General features: G+C 45.3%; 1 protein-coding gene across 4 annotated transcripts in view; it reads left to right on the forward strand.

The window, feature by feature from the left end:
* The window catches only part of SLC35B3 (solute carrier family 35 member B3), a 627346-nt gene that overhangs the window by 107446 nt on the left and 502582 nt on the right, over window positions 1-17318 (forward strand). For all 4 annotated transcript variants that reach the window (XM_069613487.1, XM_069613485.1, XM_069613486.1 and 1 more), the window contains one exon: window positions 10129-10343. The gene's annotated coding sequence lies outside the window, so the exon portion shown is untranslated. The remainder of the gene's footprint in view (window positions 1-10128; window positions 10344-17318) is intronic.

Raw genomic sequence — 17318 nt, forward strand, 5'->3', positions numbered from 1 at the left:
TTTGTATTTTTAATAAATATACACCCGACTGGGAGTGATTTGTAAGTGTCCTTTAGTCTGTGTGCTCCTTGAGGTCCTTCAGTCAACCTCACCCCTCCTGAGGCCTAGTCTTGACCGCCGCCAGTGCTACCTTGATTGGTCTGGCTTGTCCAGAAGTTTACCCTGTTTGAAGAAACTAGGCTGGCCTTATGAACCTCTGCCCACCAGGTCAGAGTTCAGAAATCCATCTTAGCAAATTGGTGTACAGTGGTGGGATAGGACTGAAGGTATCCAGTGTTGCACACTAATTACGGAATTCCAATTACCCCTACCCAGGACACATAGATAGTGACTTAGGTCTATGGCCTTTACAGTTATCACTACTATCTAAAATAATGGAAACAAGTACCTTTATAACCTTAAATGCTTTTAGATCAGAAACATTGAGAAAGATGTGTACTGAAAGGGGTTTACTTGCTCAAGGTACAAACGTGGAAATGATTCAGAGAATCATGGAATGGCAAGAGTTGCAACTTGAGGCCATAACTTCGGACGAGAGTGCAGATGGAGGTGGAGCTGCTTCCACTGTCAGAACTGACAGTTCTGTCGCTGCCCTCATCCATGGTGTCCATGAGGACAGGGAGGATGCAATGTCCAATGTTTCCTCTGCAAGCTCTGGTGTTGAGGCCATGCTGGAATTCAAGACGCAAGAGCTGCTGTTTAAGCAGAAGGAGTTTGAATTCCACATGGCCAAGCTGAAAGTGGAGCAGGCAGAAAAACATAAGGACAGAGATCACCAGTTGCAACTGGCCAAGCTTCAAGTTTCCGATGGATGCAAGGGATCTGGACATGGGTCTGGGTCCTCCTCTCATCGAATGTTTCCTAAAGCTCTGCTCAGTGTGTATGATAAGAATGACATGGACTGGCTGAATGCATTTGAATATGCATGTGAAGTTCAAGAGGTTGTAAATGCTGATAAGATTGCATGGTTGCTCAGCAGACTACCCCATTCTTGCTGTAGTACTATTATGGAAATGTCAAAAACTGAAAGAGTAGATTTTGCAATGTTGAAGCAAACTCTCAATTTAAAGTTTGGGAAGACTCCTGCCCAATACTTCAAGGGGTTTATAGAGTACAAAAAGAAAGAAAGAAGTACTTGGGTGTCATATGTGACTGATTCTTTACTGGCTGGGTTGCAGGCTATAAGGTTCCCGCCTTTGAGGGTATGATATGTCTTGTCATGCTTGAACATATTTTTGCATCTTGTTCCCCTGAACTTAAGCAGCATTTGGCAGATTCAAAGGAGCTGGATTCTAAGAAGCTGGCCATAGCAGCAGATTTGTGGGTGTCACATAGAATGTAAGGAGGAGGGGAAACGGTCCAAAGATGAGGAGGGTGGGGGATCGGATAAAACCTCCTCCCAAAAGAGCCACACAAAGAAATATAAGGGTAAGTCACAAGAGAACACACAGGGTAGTGTAGGTTATCTTCCAAAACGGATCTCTGGTTATAGTAAGCCTCCCTATGTCCCAAGACCCAGTGGATCTTGTGTGGCTTGTGAAGCAAGTGACCATGTGAAAGGGGACCCCGGATGTAAGTTCAAAACCTTTGGGGTACACTCTGCTAATCTGGCCTTCTCCTCCTTTGAGGAAGAAGAGATGACAGGGCATCTTTCTCCTTAGACTTCTTCCCCAGTGGGATAGATTCTCAGGTAGCTTTCGTTTCCCTGGGTTCCTGGGAGCCTAAAGTCTCAGAGGCTTATGCCAGGATTCCTGATAATACCAAGCACTAGTTTAAGGACATTGTTTTGATTAATGGAATAGATACTCTTGCCCTTAGGGGTAGTGGGTGCAGCAGAACTGTAATGGATTCTGCCTCGGTAGACCGAGGAAGTTGCCTGAGCTCTTCTGTTACCCACTGATTTGGCTGATGGCCCACCTCTCAAATTCCCAGTTATGCCTGTAAATCTCACTACAAATGGTACAATGGTCCAGATAACAGTGAGCATTCAGAGAGATGTCACAGGAAAGGTCTTGCTGGGGAATGATCTCTGAACTTTAGGGCTTGTAGGAGACACAGCAGAGAGACCCTGCACAAGTTCAAAAACGAGGGCTGCACTGACCAAGTCCAATGCCAAGCCCAAGGGGAAACCCAAGGCTAAAGGAGTCAAGAAAGACAGAAGAGGGTAAGAAAATAAATATTTCCCCTAACTCTCCTACCACTGAGGTGGAGGTAGTTGGTCAAACACCTGAAACTGATGGGGAAGAGGTGTTACCTGAAATAATTGATCACCATTGATCACCATTGATCACCAAGAACTACAAGGGTTGTTAGTAGAAGGTGGTCCTGACAGGATTGAATTCAGTAAAGGCCAATATGAGTGCCCGTCTCGGGAAGGCCTAAGGAGACCGGCCTGCTCCCAGCATGAGGGAGAACCTGCTGGGAAGCATAGGATTTATTGAGAAGGTGACCTCCTCTACAGTGAGCCTCCAGAGTCTACAGAAGGAGACCATAGGATGTTGGTGGTTCCCCTGCTGTAAGACATTTCCTCTTGCAGTTGGCGCATGAAGTGCCCCTTGCTGGTCACCTTGGCATCAAGATAACCAAGCAAAGGTTATCCATGCATTCCTACTGGCCCAAGATGGGGTTGCAAGTAGAAAGTCACTGAAGGAGTTGTGCCACCTGCCATTTATCTGGAAAAAGTGGCACAACAATCCAAGCTCCATTGGTCCCCTTGAACCCCAAACATCCTCAGGTAAAGATTTATCCTGGTACTGGTCGACCAAGCTACCAGGTATCCCGAGGCCACCCCATTGAAGACTGTGACTGCCAAGTCAGTTGCAAAAGCTTTACTTGGAATATTTATTAGGATTGGCTTGATATGATATGATATTTTATTTGTATCGCGCTTGTACACAAGTGTTTCCGAGCGCGGCAAGGGAGGGGAACAGGGGAGAAACAAAACAACGATCTTACTAGGCCCAGTGACATTGAAAATGTGCAAGTGCATGGGAAAGGGAAAGGGGAAAAGTGCATGGAAGGGGGAGAGTGGAAAGTGCGGAGCAGAGGAGAGACCGATAAATAATAATACAAACAAATAAAATAGATAATGTAGCAATAAACAGGAGTAGTGCAGCCAACAAGTGGCAAGTGCTGTGATTACAGCAGCAGAAATGGGTAAGTCTGATAAGTACACGAAAGATGAAAATGGGGGAGTGGGAACTGTATGAGTACAGATACAGTCCCCAGTGCAAGGGGTGGCCGGGAGGTAGTGCAGAAAGGGTGGTAGGTGAGCAGGTACCTGGGCCCAGGGGACAGAGGGTGGCCAGGTGCACAGTGCCAAGATAGAGCAGATCAGCAAGGGAGAGGAGGAGCAAAGACAGATGCAAAGAGGAAGGTCCTGAGGTGCTTTCCTAAAAAAGTTGTGTCTGATGGGGGCAGCACCTTTATATCAAAGTACATACAGGTCATGTGGAAGGAATGTGGTGTCACCTATATGTTTTCATCTGCATATCACCCACAAACCAATGGTCTCATAGGATGGTTTAACAGGACCTTATAAAGCATAATTGGGGCTCTGCCCAAAGAAGAACATTGGATCTTCTATTGCCATGCTTACTGTTTGCCTACAGAGAGGTACCTCAGGAGGGTGTTGGCTTCAGCACCTTCGAACTTCTGTTTGGTCACCCTTTGAGGGGACCCTTAGCAGTAGTCAAGGAGGGATGGGAGATGCCCACTTCCCCCATCACTACCAACATAGTAGACTATGTGCCAGAGCTCAGAAAGAGGATGGTACTCCTGATGGGTCTGGCTAGGGAGAAACTGAAGGCAGGGCAAGCACTGGTGAAACATTGGTATGACCAGAAAGCTGCCCTCATCAATTTCTCATCGGGTCAACAAGTCCTGATCATGAATCCTATAAGGCCTAGAGTTTTAAAGGACAAATGATCAGGGCCTTACACAGTGGTGGAGTTACTGGGTGAGATCAATTATTTAGTGGATCTTAGAAGGGCTGGACAGGCTCCAAAAGTGTTCCATGTGAATAGACTGAAGGCTTTCATCCCAAGAGTTGAAATCGCTGCACTGCTGCTGGCTTCAGATGTTGAGGAGGATGAGTCAGAACTCCTCCCTGACCTGTTCCAGGGCAGTCCTTCAGATAGCTCCATTGAGGGTGGAAAATTGGCCCCTCACCTGACTTCTGATCAACAAGCTGAGGTGAAAAGTTTGCTGAGGAAATTTCTCCCCCTTGTTCTCACAAACTCCTGGTTTGACACCTTGGTGCAAACATGACATTGACACAGGAGATAGTGTACCTACTAAAAGTAGGGGATTCAGGATGTCAGACAAACTAAGGTCTTACATTAAGACAGAGGTCAACAAAATGTTGGATCTTGGGGTGATTGAACCCTCTAGTAGTCCTTGGTCTAGCCCAGTGGTTTTCAAAGGCAGGCACCTCTGAGTCAAGGTTCTGTGTGGATTACAGGGCTCTGAATGCTGTCACCAAGACAGATGCACACCCCTTGCCTAGAACAGATGAGCCGGTGGATACTTTGGGTGCTTCCAAATACCTCAGCACATTTGACCTCACTGCAGGCTATTGGCAAATAGCTCTTGCAGAACATATCAAGGAGAAGACCGCCTTCTCAACACCAGAGGGTATTTACCAGTGCAGGTTAATGCCTTTTGGTTTGAAGAATGCACCTGCCACTTTCCAGAGGCTTGTGAATCATGTCCTTAATGGGTTGGATGAATTCTGTCTAGTATATCTGGATGATATAGCAGTTTTCAGTGCCACCTGGAAGTATCATGTGAAACACCTTAGGATTGTGTTGCAGGCTCTTCACAAGACCCATTTGCCATAAAGGCCAGTAAGTTCCAGATTGGACAAGGTTCAGTGGTCTACCTTGGGCATGAAGTAGGTGGCGGGAGGATACAGCCTTTACCCAGTAAAGTATAAGCAGTACAGGACTGGCCTACCCCCACTACACAAACCCAAGTGAGAGCCGTTTTAGGAATCACTGGGTACTATGGGAATTTCATGGCAGACTATGGCACCATAGCTGCCCCTCTGATTGCTCTCACAACTCCTAAGAAACCCAAGAAGGTAACCTGGTCTGAAGAGTGTGGGAAGGCCTTCAATGGCTTAAAAGACTCTTTGTGCGAGGCCCCTGTTCTCAGGCCCTGATTACCAAAGAGCTTTTTTTGTGCAGACGGATGCCTCTGACACTGGGATAGGAGCTGTACTATCACAAGTAGATGAGCAGGGTAAGGAACACCCTATTGGCTTCATTAGTCACCAGCTTAAGGACAGAGAGCTCACATTGTCCACCGTAGAGAAATAATCTTTCTGTGTTGTGTGGTCCCTAAGAAAGCTGAGGCCCTACCTCTATGGGACCCACTTCACTGTGCAAACTGACCATAAGCCCTTAAAGTGACTTATGAACAATGACAGGAGAGAATCCAAAGTTGCTCAGGTAGTCCATAAGCCTTCAAGGCTTTGAATTCACTATTGAGCATAGCCCAGGTGTCCAACATAGCAATGCTGATGGGTTGTCCAGAATGTTTAACCGACCTGAACATGAGACTCATCCAGGGAATTTCCCCTGTTCTTGGTCTGGGAGGGGTGAGTGTTAGGAAAGATTTCCAATTCATGTGTAATTTTCCATCCAGTTGTGTACCCCCAACTTTTTGCTTTTGTTAAACACCCTAGTCGGACTTTGGCAGAGGAGCACATCCTCCTACTGCACTCCCCTGGGCTTTTCACTCACTTCATTATGGGGGAACTGACATGCCCTTACATACAGTCAGTACTGGGAGACTTTGTTTCCCTTCGTCCCTGTCAATGTTGCAACTTTTCTGCAACATGTTACAAGGGCACAATGTGCCTTCCAGTATAGCGCACTTTGGTCTTCCTGTAATTTCTAATTTCTAGATACACTCGAAGGATTTTTTAGGTGTGCCTTGAACAGGGCTGGTGGCAGCTCATCTTTACATGTATTTTTAACCCTTTCCTGCCAGATAAACCGCATTTACCGTGTTTGGCATACATACGTGGCCTGGCTCCAAAATGGCCATGCCACGAGGTTGTTTGTCCTGTCCTTTCGTCCGTTGGCCATCTTGCCCCTTCACCTTCCCCAGGTCGAGCCGACCTGGTTCAGTCCTTATTTGGGCATACATTCTCCCGTGAAACACCAAGCTTGTGTGTTTTGTGCAGCATCAATGATTAAATAATGTGACTTTCGCTGCACTTGTACATGGTCTAGGGTAAAACGTCGAGCTCATAAGATGTGATGACAATGCTTTTCATGTACTGCTGTTCAAATCTCGATTCCGGCTGCCATTACATGTTCTCTAGAATTTACATGACATAGGCATCTTTTCCTTCTTTCTATCTCTTTCTTGGGCTGTGCATTAATTTTTGGTATAGATTTGTACAAATTTTACATTCCTATTTATAAATGTGAAGTCAAACAGAGTACTAATATTAGGACCTACACAATATGTAAATAATGCACACAATTGATGTAGCTTCCTCGAGTCACACACAATGACTTAATCCACTGTTAACAACCATATAGTTTTGCTGGCGAGACACTTTCCTTTGTATTTAGCTGTCCAATATTTAATTTTATGAAGTTATCTAGGGATTGTATCACCTCATTTAGGTGAGATTGCGAAAGCATTCCTAGGCACAGCTTACCTATCGATATAGCTTGTGGCAGGAAAGTGTTGTTTGAGTTCCAAGCACGATAAGGGCCCAAACTGGTCCCTGCTTTTCTTTTATTGTATTCATTTCCTTGAACAGCCCACAACACTGGACGCCCTGAAGCATAGGTAATATGCTTAGTGCCATTGCGTTCCTTTTCTTCTCTATATGCCGCACTCCAGAACTCGCCTTCTTCCCTCTTCCACTCGGGGTAGAAGCTCAAGTTGTTATTACTGCAAGTGGTCTGGAACTGCGTAGAAGTTCAAAAGTACATCAAATGTCAGAATCTACATGCCATATCAAATGTGTGAACACCTTTGATTTGCCATTTCTGCTGACCCAAAGTAGACCAGAGAGGGACAGTTTACAGCCATGTTTGTTCAACATGTTCGAAAGGTATTCCATGTCAAAAACAACTGAATCTGCAACATACATGTGCTGTGCATTATGTGGCACTGGAGGGAATGTTATACTGATTTTCAAACTTGTAATCCCCTGCTTGGCATGGCTTCGGTGAAATATATTGGAACTGTGCTTGGAAGTCAGGACTATCAGTTTGGAAAGGCACTGCACAGTGTTCCCAGAAAATATATTTGGGCCACAGGATGGGGTCACGTTTGACAAGCAAAAAGGCATTGTAATATCTCACATAACACACATGGGACCACATCTGATGGAGATCCTCAATATCATCAAAAGAATCAAACGACGCATTTTGCTCAAATGTCTGCAGTCTAGTTCTTAACTGTTCTATATATTCTGGACACAGGATTACTGGGTGTAAACTGTCTGGATTCATCAATCAATGTTTCCAGAGCTCTGGTGGACCTTTCCATGAAGGCCCACTTCCAGCTTCACCTCCTTAGAGACATTCTCCCTTTCCTCACCTTTCCCCAGAAGCTCAATGTTTCCTGAGCTCTGGTCCTCTTGGGCAGTACTACTGCAACAGCCTCTTCCTTAATCTCCCCCTTTCCTCCCTACGTCTCCTTCACCTAATCCAGAATAGGGCTGCAAGATTTATCCATGGCCTCAAGCCCAGGGACCGTATCTCTCCAGCCCTAAGATCTCTACACTGGCTCCTGGTGGGTGCGAGGATCAAATTCAAGACCCTCTGCATCATCCACAAGGCTTTCTGAGGCCTGGGACCACGCTATCTTCAACTTCCTCTCCCTAAATACTTCTCTGCTAGAGCCCTCCCCTCCTCTAACAACTCCTCTCTTCCTGGGTCCAATCCTTCCTAGCCAACCGAACCACCCAGGTCTTTTCGCGGGGGCTTCAGCCCACCCTATCCCCATCCTTTGTGGCGTCCGACAAGGTTTGTGCCTTTCGCTAACCTTATACAATATCTTCACAAAGCTATTGTTCGACCGCCTTGATAACCTGGTGTCGCATACACAAACCATGCTGACGATACCCAGGTTCCTATCACCCTATCAGGTTGCTATGAAGAGGACTCCATACGGATTAACAACCTCTACCTGGAGATCCAAGCCTGGAGGGCAGAACACGGCTTATGCCTCAACGACGAGAAAACTGAGCTCCTTCTAGTCGGCTCAAAACCATGGCTTAGCAAACTGGACCCCCGTCACGCTTCTATCAACATAGATGGTAACCTAATCACAGTGGCCAAATAAATCAAAACCCTAGTGGTTTATTTGGATTCCACACTCTCGCTCAAAAAACAAGTAAACGCCATAGCCTCCTCCATGGCTTACACAAATAAGCTCATCAATACCTGCAAAGCCTTCCTCTCGCCTTCCAGCTGCATTACCCTAGCCAGAGCGCTAGTGCTCTCAAAAATAGACTACTGCAATACTCTCTTCCTTGGCACCTCAGAGCGCAATCTGAGCAAACTGCAGGTGCTACAGAATAATGCCCTGAGAGCAGCTCTGAGTATCCCGCGGCACTCACATCTCCAACTTCAGACACAATGCCCACTGGCTCCCTGTACGAGACAGAATCACCCTTCGATCACTCGTCATTGTTCACAAATGCCTCTCCAATGACACCCCCAAGTACCTGCCAGACACGTTAAACAAACACATATCAGCCAGACCAACCAGAAGGTTGTATTCTCACTGTCTCTCCATCCCCAAATTCTCCTTTAAAAAAAAAAAAAAAAAAAAAAAAAAGCAGGCGGCTCCAGCTTCCCGGTCCTAGCTGCCAAAGAATGGAATGCTATACCTGTGAACCTTAGAACAGAACCATCCTTTTGGACCTTCAAAGCAAAAACGAATTCCTGGCTCGCCTACAAGAACTCCCCCATTGTCTGACATACCAACCATTGTGTCACCACTTTTTTTTCCTTCCAGTGTCTGCCCATCAACCACCATGTAATCTGGTCATTTGGACTTATTGTTATTATCTTGTATGTCTATAATCTGTTGTAACCTGTTCTAAGTCTCTGGTGCCCAGTTACCTCAGGAGTTACCTCCGGGTTCGGCACGCGGTACAAATAAAGTAACTAAACTAAACTTGGTCCAAGCAGAGAGTGGGGGGCAGGTGTCTGTCGTCCGCTGGTGCCTCTCTTTAAGCCTCCTTGCCACTCTCTTGAGTTGGACCTCCTTAAGTTCCGGAAACCTCTCAAAACTCTGCTTTTTTTTACCTCTTTCCCGTCTCTGCTAATCACCACACTGCTGCTGAGACTGGCGGCCTCTGCATTCATGAATCTCACAGGTTACCTGGCCCCTGCCCAGTCGACACCAACGCCCCCCCCCCATGACACAGCACTGCCCTTGTGGGGCCCCTACCTGGTGGCTGTGCATCCTACCCTTGGAATTCCTCCGCCTTAGCACTTAGCCAGCTGCTTCCTCCCCTGCCACCCCTCGGCACTCCCTCTCTGCCCACCCAGGCTCTCTCCAGCACTTGCCCATACCTTGCACCTGCACCTCTTTTCACTGCACTTGCACGTCCAAATGTCACAAGGCCTAGTAGAACCACGATTGTATATTTACTGTTTTGCTGTTATTATTTATTCCCCTTGTACCCTCCCCACTTTGCCTCGTGGCGCCTGGAAACACCATTTGTTGTATAGGCGCCTAACAAATGTACAATAAATAAATAAATCACAGAAAAAGTGTGAACTTGCAGCTGCTTGGCTGGGCCATTGAAAGTATTAAACAATGGCATCCAAACGTGACACATGGGTAGAGGAAACATTTCTATTGAGGCTGGAGCTCCTGGCTCCTGAAGTTCTCTTTTCTAATGTGTGTGAAGAACTGAAACGCTTCAGAACCACTTGTTTGTTTACAGCTGCCAGCATGATGTAAAAAATGTTCAGAATGTCTGTCCCCAAAAGTTCTTTAATTGTTTTAGAAACATAAAATGCCTTCTGCTTCCATTGGGCAGAGCTGCAGTACTTCCCTGTCTCGTGGAGTTCTAGTCAAGTGTGGCATAGATTCCAATAATGATCATTTGCCTAATCTCCATCTCTTCTTCTTCAGGCTCCTCAACTGGAAGAGGATGATTACATGGAAACATTGCGGTAACCATCTGGAGCAGCTCTGATCACCAAGCCTCTAATGACTTTTTCAGTCCCTGCCCTGCGAAAGCTGGACCATTATCAGCATGGAATGTTTGAGTTGCTATCATGGCTACTACACCCCGGAGTGCCTGTATGACTGATTGGCAGTCTGCTCTCTTCTGAGGAATCCTCCAGGTGAACCTACTGCAAGAATCCACTATTACTAGAATATATTTGTACTTATTTATTGCTGGTAGTGTGCTTATTTGATCCAAATATTGAATTTCAAAAAGCAAGGTTGCCTTTCTTAAATTGCTGTGATCCACTGTCGTCTTCAGACATCTCAGTTTGCTATGTATACTTTAACCTGTTGCCTTAAATCTGGCCACCAATACCTATCAAGAAGCTGCTTTGTGGTTGCAGTTACCCCAAAATGGGTAGATAAAAGTCCAGCATGAGTGGCAGCTATTAGCTTTTCCCTGTCTGCTTTATTGGATTAATCTTTGAATAGGATCTCCTTTTTCATAGGAATTGAGAGATCTCGTAAATGTAATTACATGGGAAGCCTTTTGGCCTGAGTAGAATACCCAAACAAGCCTCTTTTATTTCCTCACATTGCAGTTGCTGAGCTAGTCATAGCTGCTACTGTTTTTGCTCTTTGTCATATTGGTCTGCCAGTGCATTGTCAGTGCTGTGAATGTTCCCCTTGGAATGTGCTCTTGTGTGCATCACCCATAATAAAGGGTGAGTCTGTTTAAGGTCTCAAACTTGTCTCCAGAGCTGTCTGGAAGCAATCGTTTTCTTAAAACATTTAAATTGTATTGCTTCATAGCAATGAGTGCATTATTATAACATTGATACTATTACAAGTCAGGGTTGTAGGTATTACAAATCGTTTCCCTATTAGTAAAATCAAATCTGACGCTGGCATTCCGCCAACATAATATTGTTCTTTATCTGAGCAGTTTACGAAGACTTGAAACAAATCATATCTAGTAGCACATAATCATATACAGGTAAAGTAAAACAAAGCAAATTCGTGAATACATCCTGTGTCACTATGAGTAATTAGTGAGGTATGGCTGTCGATTAGGTCACCTATGAGGTCACATGTAAGGCGGTTTACGCCGCTTACTACAGAAGTGAGAAGGAAGACATCTCATGAGGTTTGTGGTGGATGTTGGGATTATCAGAATTATTTACAGATGCGACTCGTGGGTCCCAATCTGCCAAAAACTTCGACATTTTACCCTGCATTGCCGCCTCAATTTTGGACATGGCAGGCACATACCACACTTTGGCCCACCATTCTTTCATACCTAGCATATTTTGTGACTTCCAGTGTTGTGCAATTATTAAGTGTGCCACTACTAGGAAAAAGGTAATTAGTCTGGACTTCTGACTGTTACTTGTAGTGTCCCTGTGCGTCTTCATTTCCCAATAGTAAAACCAAAGGGTCCATCTCTAATTCAAACCCACATATTTCTTTCATCTGGGAGACTAATTCCTGCCAGAATGTGTGTACTTGTGGGCATTCCCACCACATGTGAAAAAAGGAACCGACGGGCCCGTTGCATCAGCTGGGAGGTATGGAGTGAGCCGTGGTGATTTTATTCATGCGCTCCGGAGAACAGTACCATCGGAGCAGTAGCTTAAAACTATTTTCCCTGAGATGAACAGCTTGCAAAGTCTTATTGGCTCTCGTCCAAATATTGAACCACGTGAGATCTATAGGTTTCCCTATATCTTCTTCCCATTTGGACATGTAAGGGTGCAGGGGTTTAAACCTGGATTAATTAACACATTGTAAAAAGCTGCTAACTTGGCTCTCGGGGGGACACCTATAAACAAATCTTCGAAAAGAGTAGTCTGCGCTTCCCCGTGGATGCTACTTGTGGTTGTGTTGCCCAGTGGCGAAGCAGTAAATATTCAAACCTATCCCATTCCACTAACCATGTAGGCCTGCCTACACTCTTCAAATGCGAGAGGATGATGGTCCATGTAAGTGGATGATTGTCCATATATGAATGGCTCAATGTGTGTCAGCCTCCTGCTTTCCAGCAAATAAATCGCCCCTTGTCCAATCCTCGGGGAAATTACTTGTTATCCCATAGTCCAGTCCTAGTAAGGGAGATGTTGTCACCGCATATTTACGTGCAGCTTTGTCCCAATATTCCAGCGTTGCTCTAGAGGTTATAAGACACCTCTCACATCTTTTACAGACTTTCGGAGAAACCCAGCGTGTTTTGTGTATAGTAGTTTTATGTTCAATATTTACACACTGTTTAGTGTCCTGTGCCTGGGACGCTTTCTGGCTCTCTAGTACCGGCACTAGTTTGGCCGCGTATAACTTGCTTTCAATGTCTGTTACAGCCAGTCCTCCTGCCCCTTTGGACGCTATCAACATACTTCTAGCTACTCTTGGCCTCTTTTGGACCATATAAATCTAAATACTTGCGATTGCGTCAAGGCGGTTTTGGGTATCCAGCTCGCCAACGCCTGGAAGACATATAGTAAGCGTGGTAATAGGGCAATCTTGACCAGTGTTCTCTTCCCAGACCAGGAGATTTTGGACTCGCCCCATCTTATTAAATCCTGTTTGGTGCTGGCAAAAAGAGGGATAATATTGGCCATGTAGAGGTCTGCATATCTTGCTCTCAAGTTCACCCCTAGATATTTTAGGGTCCTTGACGCCCATGGGAAAGGAAACGCTCTCTTCAGATGTGTAACCTCTTCTGGTGATTATGTAATATTAAGTATAGTGGATTTTGTAAAGTTATTTTTAAAACCTGAGACTTCCCTGATTTGTTCCAATAGTGAAACGATGTGTGGTAGTGTAGTTCTGGATTTCTGCATATAAAAGAAGAGGTTGTTTGCTTATACTGCTAGCTTGTGGTGATAGCCCTGAACCCACAAATGGGCCCTTTTAAAATCAGTAACACCTCATACAAGGATGGGGATGCAGAATAACTCTTACACGAAATAAGATAGACTCAGGAAGTTGGCAAAATGTCTCCCCCTCCCCCAACTGTTTTATGTTCTATTGTATAAAACAGGGAGTTGCAACGGACATAAACAGACGTTCAATCCTGCTCTGAATCATTTTGCATAAAAAACACACTTGGTACTGAAAATCCGTCATAAGTGACGTCATACTACATGGCAAACTAAGTAAAACCTGCGGGGTGTACTTTCTAAGTATACTTTCTTTAAGGGATCAGGTTGTGATGTGGTCTGTACAGTCGGGTGGACAACATATGCCCACCTCTGTGCAAGTCATATTCATCAGTTACTAGATAGAGGGGACACCATTGGCTATCAAACTATAAGGCCCTTCGTTATATGGCCTTCTAAATCCACAATTGGTTGGCACGCTTGTACCCTTCTGGAACATTTGGCTCACTAGCAGCATGTTAGCTGGTACCCCAGGTGCCATCGGGTTGACTTGACTGTGTCTTCCCACCCAATTAGCCCTCCATCTCTCATCGCAATTGTTGCAGCAAGACTTTCCCTAGTTATATCATTAAGATTGTCTTTGAACTTGTCCTTGCAAAGTATCACTGCTCCTGAGAATAAAAGGGAGTATAGGCACACTCTTATCGCATTTCTGGTCTGTATGCCGAACTCCTATTTCCATCCTTGACTCACGTGACAGAAGACCGTATTTCGGCCTGTTTTGTTGTCTTGAATTAATAAACTTGCCACTCATGGTGTTCTTTCTTGCACCTTGACAAGGGCTGATTCAGCTTCTCACGTTCACTTGTTCTTCAAGGATGATTAACTGGTTCTTGAATGCTCCATCCTTTGACACCAGGCGAGACAGCTATTCCAGGCCTTTCCTTGATCTTCAGCTGTTTTCTTGCTATAACACAGCCCTCAGATCCTTCTTTCTGAGCTTACTAAATATGTAACACCGATGTCCAGAATTCTATATAATGGTGGCACCGCCTGTAGTCTATTCACTACATATAGCCAGCCTTTATGATTACTTAGTCTACTTGCGTTGCTGCATCTGTACAGTTATATAACAGATTGCATTTTCTGCAGTGCTCTTCACACGTGCAATCTTCATTCTGCATATGAAAGTTTACTCAATGCTTTACTTTGCCATCAGATTCTATAAGGGCTATGCATTTTCTTCCTTGACCATTCTTCACAGTGCATCATGCTAATTTCCTTTGACGTCTCCAGCCTCTTTTCCTCTCATCTTCATATTCCTTCAGGGATCTCCTCCAAGAGATTTGTCATCTCTGCGAGGGTACATCACATAGGGTCTTCTGAATGGATTTTTCTCAAAGACTCCCTGTGGAATTGGCACAATCACTGGTGTTGTGCATGTGGCAAATTTACGGCTTCCAACACATAGGCAAAATAGGGGCGGGACTTCCTGCAGAGGCATTCAGCTGCTCCTCTACAGCCCGCTGTTTCTAACCATTTAATGTTTCCTGATAGGCATATCTTGCAGGCTAAGGGTTCCATAGATGGGGCCAAAAACAATGGGGACAGTGGACATCCCTGGCAAGTTCCTCTATATATGCGCACTGGATTGGAGAGAATCCCATTTTATTTAATCTTTGTTGATGGTAACACAAAGTTGGCCAGTATCAATGTCCGAAAGCATAGGCCTAATCCGAACCCCTCCAGGACCTTAGACAAATAGGACCAGTTAACAAGGTCAAATGCTTTCTCTGCGTCAATTGAGAGTAAGGCCATTGCTGGTTTAGGTTTTTGTGCCCAGGTTGAAATATCTATTGTGCGCCGGATTTTGTCATATGCCTGCGCCCAGGTTTGAACCCTGTTTGGTCTGCCAGTACTAGTTGGCAGGATTACGGCTAGTCTCATAGCTAACACCTTGGACTAGATTCGAGAGTCATAGTAGAGAATCGCGATCAGTTGGAAGGATGAACGCAGTGTGGGGTCTTTATCTGGTTTAGTGTGCAGAGTCGGAAGCGATTTCCCCCATAGAAGGTGTGATCGCACCATACGCGGGAGAGGACAGCTGAGAATATTTTTATAAAAAACTGCTGTGGAGCCGTCCGCCCCTGGTGCTTTATTGCCCAGAAGGGACCGAATGGCGTGTGCTACTTCTTCTGTTGTAATGGGTGCATATAGGGATTGTCTCTGCTCATCTGTATGTTGGGGGAGCTGGGCTTCATGGATGAGCGCCACCTCTTGTGAACTTGTGGCTGTCTCCGCTGCAAAAAGCTCAGAGTAGCATTGGGATAGAATGTGTATTTTCAAAGATTCATTCGTTTGTAGCAGCCCTTTACTGTCTTGCAGGGCCCCTATAATAGTGCTATTTCGCTGCGCTTGGAATTTGTAGGCTAGCATCTGGGACGCTTTAGTGGACGTGCTAAAGTAGAAGTGTTCCGTCCGAAGTAATTTATGTGAGATATCGCCTGCCCACAGCTACCTCATCTCAGCTATGACTACTTGGAGCTGTCAATATGTTTTCCTAGCCCCATCTCACTTGTATTGGGATTCCCATTTGGTCACCCGCTCCTCAGCTTGGACTCTCTGGGTGGTGGATAGTGTCATTTTTACGGCCCTCCGCTATGCTAGTTGGTTCTCCCCTAAAAGTGGGCTTAAGAGCCTCCCATACCCCTGTGAGGGACACTTCCCTGTAAGACTTTCTTGAAAGTACTGCGTAATCCTTTCTGCAGTGTCAGAGCATATAACTGGGTCTGTAAGTAGTGAATCGTTCACTCTCTAACCCATGGACTTCCAGCCCCCAGACCGTAACCGTTTAAGTATACCGTGACAGGGGAGTGATCTGATACCAGGGCTATTTCTATAGTGGCTGCTGAGATCCCAGGCAACAAGGAATGAAATACCTGGAAGTAGTCAATTCTCAAATAGGTACTATTTACATGTGAAAGGTGGGAATAGTCTTGGTGGTGAGGATGAAGATTCCACCAAACATCAATCCGATTCAAGTCGGCCATGGCCCGTTTAAGAGGGGCTACCCTTGCCATCTCAGCGGGAGATTATGAGCCAGACTGATCTAAGCTGCCATCCAGCACTAGATTAAAGTCCCCTCCCACTATTGGCTCCCCGTGTAGGAATTGTGCTATTTGAGGAAACAATTGGGTGTAAAAATGGTCCTGGTGTTGATTGGGACCATACACTGACACCTCTGTGAGGGCTCTCCCTGCTATGCGCAAAATCACCCCTATATAGCTGCCCCTGGTGTACCTTAACATTTTCACTTGTTCAGAGCCTAGCGACTTAGCGATTTAGATGGCTACTCCCACTTTTTAGTTGCTGAGGAAGTGAAGTACTGATGCGGGAACCAGCGTGATCTCAGTCTCAGCTTGTCTCGTTGAAACAGATGAGTCTCTTGGAGCAGGGCAATATCTGCTTTGACCTCTATTGATTTGGAGAGGACTCCTTTCCTTGTCATTGGGGAGTTTAGCCCCTGGGCATTTATCTAAATCAGACATTGTGGTAGTTTGGTTGAGTCATTAGTACTGCTAGCAGTCTGGCCCATCACCCAGGGTGCTCAGACAAAAACCAACATAACGTTTAGGCTTCATAACACTCGACCCTCCCCCCCGACACCCCTCATGAACATAATGTATAATGTTCCAACTCTCGGTCCAATAATACCTCCTACTGCAGTTCTGGATGTATAACAAGACTTCAAATGGAAGCAATAGTTTTAAGCCCGATTTCTCCAAACTCCTTTTGAATCCACCAATGTAATCTGAATCTGAGACCACTAGTGTGGGTTTCTGAGTCTGCTTGGCGCAGTGCAAGTAGCAATCCTTGCATTTCAGCAGTCTGGGTGGACATGTCTCTCAGGTGCTTTTTGCAATGTCAGTATGTATACATTTTCCTCCATGTGTAAAATGTTCTACTATGGCTGCACATGCAGCTGCATACTTGGAACATGTTCCAACAGCTGGCTTTGCGGAGCCATCACAATAAATGATTTGGAAATAATCAAACAATGGGATTTTAGGCAATGAGGTGCCTGGCTCTCTACCCATGGATCCAAGTCACACCACGTGTTCTTTGCAATTCTGCTTTATAATTATATTTTACATCTGGAGCATGTTGAGATGGCTACCATTGAATCTATTTAGTGTATAAAGCTTTTGCATTGAGCATTCTAGCTCTTGTGACGGCCTCATGTTGAACTAAAGGTGTGCTTATGTGTATAGTTCT

Source organism: Ambystoma mexicanum, chromosome 5p (assembly GCF_040938575.1).
Source record: "Ambystoma mexicanum isolate Mex_15411 chromosome 5p, UKY_AmexF1_1, whole genome shotgun sequence".
Lineage (NCBI taxonomy): Eukaryota > Metazoa > Chordata > Amphibia > Caudata > Ambystomatidae > Ambystoma > Ambystoma mexicanum.